Source organism: Lygodium microphyllum, chromosome 1 (genome assembly GCF_053477565.2).
Source record: "Lygodium microphyllum isolate KBCC chromosome 1, Lygodium_microphyllum_v1.1.10, whole genome shotgun sequence".
NCBI classification, from domain to species: Eukaryota; Viridiplantae; Streptophyta; class Polypodiopsida; order Schizaeales; family Lygodiaceae; genus Lygodium; species Lygodium microphyllum.
This window is the reverse complement of record NC_141135.1, coordinates 24,522,489-24,530,168: the sequence shown is the minus strand read 5'-3', so window position 1 is coordinate 24,530,168 and position 7,680 is coordinate 24,522,489.

Below are 7,680 nucleotides of genomic sequence, written 5' to 3'. Positions count from 1 at the left end.
GCGGAATATACCTGCTCTGCCTTGTGCCAGGTGTATAGACAGTCGGAATACCAAGTTCGCTGTCTAGAGTATCACAAGACTCATAGCCAGAAGTCATTCTGCCAGGTGTCATCATACCAGATGCATCCTCAACAACTTTCTCTTTTCCTTTGCTGTCCAAGACATCATGTCTTCCCCTCACTGACATATTGGTGTCAGTGGATGGCGAGCTCCTCAATCTCCCTGTCCATGGGGATACTGTCTGACTACGAGGTCCTGTCATAACAATGCTCTGCTGTAAATCGATTGTAGAGGCATGAATGGAAGGCATATCCGCTGGCACTGCAACTGGTGATACATAGCAAGAGCCCATCTCATCAAAGATAACATCCCTGCTTACCAACGTCTCCCTGGTAGAGGGATCATAGCATTTGTATGCCTTCTTCTCCTGCGAATATCCAATGAAAACACACTTATGTGCTTTGGATCCAACTTCTTCCTTTTCTCATCTAGAATATGCACATAAGCAAGAAAGCCAAAGACTTTCATGTGACTTACATCCGGCTTATAGCCATACAACTTCTCAAACAGTGTCATCTCATGAATACCTGTAGTGGGAGTCCTGTTCAAAACGTATACGGCTGTCATTACAGCCTCTACCCAGTAGTAAAGTGGCATATGCTTTTCATTCATCATAGCCCTAACAGCTTCCATCAGAATTCTATTCTTCCTTTCAGCTACTTCGTTTTGCTGCGGAGTGTAGCTGCAGGTGAGCTGCCTACGAATACCATTTTCAGCCAAGAAATCATCGAATTCATTTGATACATATTCCCCACCACTATCAGATCTCAAGCAAGAGATGTAGCATTCAAAATCCTTCTCAACCTGTGCTTTAAATTGCTGAAAAATAGCAAAGACCTCATCTTTTGTTTTCAATATGTAAAGCCAGGTATAGCGACTGTAGTCGTCAATGAAGGATACATAATATCTAGAACCTTCCATAGATACATTATGAGCTGGCCCCCAAACATCAGAGTGCACTAACTGCAATGGACGTGTACTCTGTCGTACATGCCTGACAAATGGCAATCGTGACTGCTTACCGAACTGGCAAGCCTCGCATGCATGACCAATATCTAAATATTGGAACTTCGGTAACCCTATAACCAGCTGTTTCTTTTGCATAATTTGTAGCCTTTGCAAATTGACATGCCCCACTCTCTTGTGCCATATTTCCAAATCCCTAACATTGCCAGAACCATGGGCAAACATAGTTGAATTCAGCTCTGGCAAAGAAGCATCAAGAGTAAACATTTTGCCATTCCTGACCACGAGCTATCAACTTGCAGCCATTGCCAAATTCTTCAATAAAGCAGCCATGCTTATTGAATCTAACCTGCAAGTTCTACTCCGTCATCTGACCAACAGATAACAAGTTCTTCGTAATTGAAGGGACATGCAATACATCATGCAAATTTTTCTTTCTGCCATTATGGACCACAAGAGGCACTTTGCCTTTATGCTCAATGCTATGCTGTGTGTCATCAGCTGTGCATACATAGCCATGCTTTTCAGCCACCATATCTGTGAACCAATCACCGTGAGGGGTCATGTGATTCGACGCCCCTGAGTCAATGTACCACACTGCATCATCAGATGATTTTTCAGCAGCCTTATCTTTGACATATTGCATGGCAAACAGTCTATCACCAGAGTCATCTGCCTGATTGGACGTAGCATAATGTCCATGCTGCTTGCCCTTCTGGTTTCCCTGCTTCTTCCAGCAGTCCTTTGCAATATGCCCATACTTTCCGCAGTAGTGACAATCCTTATCTTTATTTGGATTGTCTGACTGACGCTGTTGCTGCCATGAGCCTCTGCCACGGGAGTTAGATCTCCCCCTGCCTCGAAAGTTTCCACCACCTCTTGCATTTGATGACTGCTGATTGCTATTACTGTAGGATGCATTCTGCTGGTCGCCTCTGCCAGATCCATAGCCTCTACCACGGCTACCACGACCACGCTCATTCGAGTAAAAAACCGCATCCTTATTCTTTGAGCTGCTTGACCCTGTAGCTAAGCCAAGCTTCACCTCTTCATGAATCAATAATGCAACCAGCTCATTAAAGTCAGGCATCTCAGCCCGCACAGATACTGAAGTGTCAAAAGACTTGTACTCCGGACCCAAGCCATTTAAGGTCACTGCAACCATATCCTCATCTTCAACCTGTGAGCCAATAGATGCCAGTTGATCTACTATGGTCTTAAACTCTGTGACATAATTTTGTATGGACCTGTTCTTCCTCTCCATGTTATTGAATTTCTGCTTCAGTTGTATCTTCCTTGCACTTGTAGTTGTGCCATAGTATTTGACCAATATATTCCATGCATCTGTTGGGGATTTACAGTTCATGATCTGCATCACCATAGCATCCGAGATACATAATGACAACCAATGTAAAACCCTGCGAGCTCTTTCCGTCCAAGCTCGGTGCACTCGTCTTTGATCAGCTGTAGGATTCCTATCTGGAACTTCAGGTTCAGCCTCAACACTTGTCACTAAGTCCCAACATCCTTTGCCTATCAGAAAGTTCTCCATGCGGAACTTCCATATTGCATAATTGTTGCTATCAAGCTTTTCTCCCACAATCTGGGTTACATTATTGGTTCTGTCAACATTTGCCATGTTGTAGACCTTGCCTGACTACCTGGCAGATCAAGATCTTCTTAACAGTTCAACTTCAGCCCGGAACTGTTTATGATAGTTTTTTGCAATTAATTGCAGTAAAAAACCAGGGTATTTCAGCCCATTGACAGTCCAAAATAGCTCACACCAAGTGGCTTAACCTGTGAGTAAAGCAGTCAGTGCAAATACTACGTATTCACTTTGGTTTGAACTCCTGCAACCTCACTGCCAGGGTACATACATGCAGTCTGAAAATTGTAATTCTGTGAGTGATCAGCAGTGATTTCAAGCCCAAAATTGAGTGATATACATGTCATACATGTCCCAAACCTTCATAGACATCTGCTAGTACATGTAGCAATCCGAGCATAACCAATGGGGCACAAATCAGTGCATAGATAGCATGTATAAGTATCAAGCCTTCTACTTACAAATTGCAATTAGAAACTTCTCAGTAAACCACAGTCAATCCAGCTCCAAAATAGCCTCAAATCATGTCAGACATTCACTTTGAAGTGTTAGGTTCAATACATGAGCATTTGGGTAACTATAGGCATCCTGTCTTCATTAATCCAATTCATATAGTGCATTTATTGCTTGCAACCACTGAGACAATGTCACTGCAGTAATCACTAGCCTTAGACTTCAACTTCCATGATCCCTTGATGCTCAACCCAATCCATAAACCTCCAGCATACATATCCCATGTCATACATATGATAAATCCCAGCCAAGTGTCAAGTAATGCTTCAATGAAAGCTAATGCTTGCTGCCCACAGTTTTGAGACAGGTTTCCAGCCTGTTTACACTTCCAGATCTGAGTATTTTCTTCAAGAAACTTCAGCTCAAAGGCATGTGGACTGATACATATGTCTTCTAGAGTGCTCCTAAGCTCCAATGAGGTTCATAAAGCATGTCAGAGAGCTTCAAGGCTCTTCCAAAGTGTTGCATATGCTGTATATACTCTGTATACAGCAGTTCAGCCTTCTGTCCCAGGTCTGGTACTCTGATTTTAGCTCATAACAGAGCTCCAACAGAAGCAATGGCTTCTTGTAACCTTGAACTACCTTCCAATATATGCTCACTAGCATTTGATGACTTCTTGTACAGTGGTCATGTCAATTTTGCTTCAGCAGGAGTCATGCCTTCATCAAGCGCAAACACGCAGGCCTGCCAGGAGTGTACAACAACACCATTTGATGATAATGACCATGATAGGGCCCACACTAATACTCAATCAAGCCTTGAAAGACTCCTCAACAAGCTACAACTCCTTCTTCAAGCAATAGGAATCCAATGCTCAACAATGCATACCTTTGTGTGACCATTGATGGAAATGATAGTCAGTCCTCTTCTTTTTCCAGCCCTTCAAGTTAGTCTTCAAGTCTTCTTCTTCAGTGCATTCCACTAGTGAGCCCATTCATGGCTCTGATACCATGTTAGATTTCACGGATGCAGGAAGGAGAGCAATACAGAGTGAAGCAACATGCTTCCTCTCTCTTTATTCTTATTATTCATTTAGCACACATAGAGTGCATATACAACCTAAGGTCATAAAGACCATTCACACTAGAAGTAACACCGACTTATTTAATATACTTAACTGATCTAGCCAGATTAGCTGTGTTCAGCTCATGTTGGTCAAACACACATGTACGAGCTTGATATTCTAACAACTCATATAGTCCTCAATAGACCTTCCATTCATGGATATGTGACTGAAATTTTGCTTCAATTATGTCTTTCTCACATGAGTGACATGACCATAATTCTTCATCAATAATTCCCAAGCAGCATTTGGTGAAGTACAATTTGCAATTTGCATAGCTTTTGTGTCTGACACACATAAGGATAGCCAATGCAAGACCTTGCTAGCCTTTTCCAACCATGTACTCTGTGCCTTTAATTGATCTTGTGTTGGAGGTCTATCCTCTAGTAGCTTGGGCTTATCTTCAAGACTTGTGACTAGGTCCCAATAGCCTCTTCCATTGAGAAAATTGACATCCTGAACTTCCATAAAACAAAGTTATTGTAGTCCAGCTTCTTATCTACTATCTGGGTGATAGTATCCTTCTCTCATGTGTTTGCCATTCCAAAGTCTTCAGTTTTACAAAACAAGATTTGATATAGAGAGTAAATTTTCCAAAATGGCAGCAGGCATTGCACTTTAATGACTTGTAGTGCAACCAATTTTTACTGAAAAATTGTAGCAATAACCACTATTGCATTCTCAACTAGTACATGTCTTTTGTTCCCATTCAACCGCATTTACAATACCTCCAACAAACTTGCATTCCAATCTGATGTGGTGATTGCAAATCTTGGCAAAGAAGCTACTGCCTCTCTTTTTGCAGCTTGCAAGGAGAACATTGCCTATGCATCATCCTTGTGTTTTTTGCCCATAAAAAGGGTGCCTATTTATGGATAGATAGGGGGCTACTCTTGATCAATGTCAAGAATTGCGTGGTGGGGGGACTTGCTCAAGATGTTGCGCCAAACACACATAGAATGCACAAGGAGAAGCTCACTCAAGAGACAAGAAGAGAGATGGAGGCCAAAACGTTTTCTTGCTGGTTTCTTCTTCTTCTTCCACACACTTTACAATGTACACAAAGTATAGATAAGATACAACATAAAGGAAAGTGGCCTACTAAGTCAAACAATGCATAACCTACTACACTAGTCGACTGGCGCTATAACTATGCCAACTGTAAATAGGTGTAACAGCCTGAATATAATAAGTAATGAGTCAGTGGCCATGTGAGAGTCATAATGACCACCGACGTGCTAAGTGTAGACATGTGGACCCATCTAACCAGGCGGTCCATCATTAATATCGCATGAGTGGAGCTTGTCATCTCAACACTCCCCCTCAAGCTCAACTGCATCTCTGCAACTCCAAGTAAGCTTCGAAACTTTTGAAGCTTCTCTGTAACCAATACCTTTGTGAAGATGTCAACTATATGATAATGTGTGCTCATATACACCAAGTCAATCTCACCTGCTAGTACCTTCTCTCTCACAAAGTGATAGTATACCTCAATATGTTTTGTCATGGCATGGAACACAGGGTTCCAAGCCAACTGTATACTACTCATGTTGTCACAATAAATGACAATTGGACCTTCCACCTGCACATCTAAATTAGCCAATAACTTTTTTAGCCATACTACCTCACATGCTGCAACAACAACACCTCTATACTCAGCCTCTGTACTCAACAAAGCAACTGTAGATTGCTTTTTGCTGCTCCAAGCAACTGCTGCACTACCAAGAGAGAACATGTATCCGCTGGTAGATCTTCTATCAGACATACTACCAGCCCAATCTACATCTGTGTATCCAAACACCTGTACACCTGTACCTGCCTCATAGAAAAGTCCATAATGTAATGTGGACTTCACATATCTCAATATGCGTATGACTACATCCAAATGTGGCTTTCTAGGTACTTGCATAAATTGACTCACAAGACCAACAACGTAGCTCAAGTCTGGCCTTGTAATGGTCATGTAGATCAAACTCCCCACTATCCTCCTGAACATAGTAGGGTCTTCTATCTCATTCCCAACATCAGCACTCAACTTTACCTTCTGCTCCAATGGGACTAAAAGTGGTTTGCATGCTGTCATACCATACTTGGACAACATATCCAAGCCATACTATCTTTGGGACAGCCATATACCATCATCACATCTGATCACCTCAATGCCAAGGAAGTACCTTAGCTCACCTAAATCATTCATCTCAAACTTCTTCTTCAAAAAATCCTTGACTTCAGCAATCTCACTATCACTTTCACTTGTAATAATCAAGCCATCCACATAGATGACTATGATGACCAAATCTGCATCTCCCTTTCTCACATAAAGTGAGTGATCAACATTAGAAACATAAAAGCCAATATTGACAAGATACTCTCTGATCTTGTCAGACCATGCTCTAGGTGCTTGCTTGAGCCCATAGAGCACCTTCTTCAACCTGCACATATACGTGGGATGCTCTACATCTTCATAACCTGTTGGCTGATCCATATACACTTCTTCTTGCAAATCACCATGCAAGAAGGCATTCTTCACATCCATTTGCTGCAACCTCCAACCTTTGGCTGTTGCCAAAGCAATCACACATCTGACAGTTGCCATCCTAGCAATTGGACTGAAGGTTTCATCATAATCTATGCCATATGTTTGGGCATAGACTTTTGCAACCAGCCTAGCTTTGTACCTACTAATAGAACCATCTGCATTGTGCTTAATCTTATAAACCCACTTACATCCAATAGCTTTCTTGCCCTTCGGCAATGATACTAGATCCCAAGTCTTATTGGCCTCTAATGCAGCCATCTCCTCATCCATTGCTGCATCCCAATGAGTATGACTAACAACATCCTCAAAACAAGTGGGCTCAACATCCTCAACTAGTTTCACCATATAAGCATAATGGTGAGTTGCATAACCTTCAAAACCAAATCTTTTAACAGGGTATCTAACCCTGCTAGATCTGCGTACCACCGGATCACTTAATGGAGCCTTTACATTACTATGAGCTCTCTATACACTTGGTGTCCTGACAGAAGGAATGCCAAGCTCATCATCCAAGCTCTCTGAGCCACTAGAGTCTCCATCAAGAACTGCATCAATGCCATCTGACACTTTATTATTTCCTTTGTCTTTACCTGTAGTGCTACTAGATGCACTTGAAGATGTAGAGCTACTCCTTAGTCTCCCAGACCAAGGACTACCAGATGATGTCTCTGGTCCACTAAGAGTTCGTGATTCTTGCTTTTCAGCCTGCACATGAGTGTCATCATCATCATCATCATCCAATGCATCACCACTAGATGCATACCAACTGCTCATTTCATCAAAGATGACATCCCTGCTCACTCAGAACTTACATGTGACAAGGTTATAACAACGATACCCTTTCTGCTCTAAAGAGTATCCAATAAAGACACATTTTTCTACCTTTGGATCAAGCTTCTTCCATAGCTCATCTGGCACATGAACATA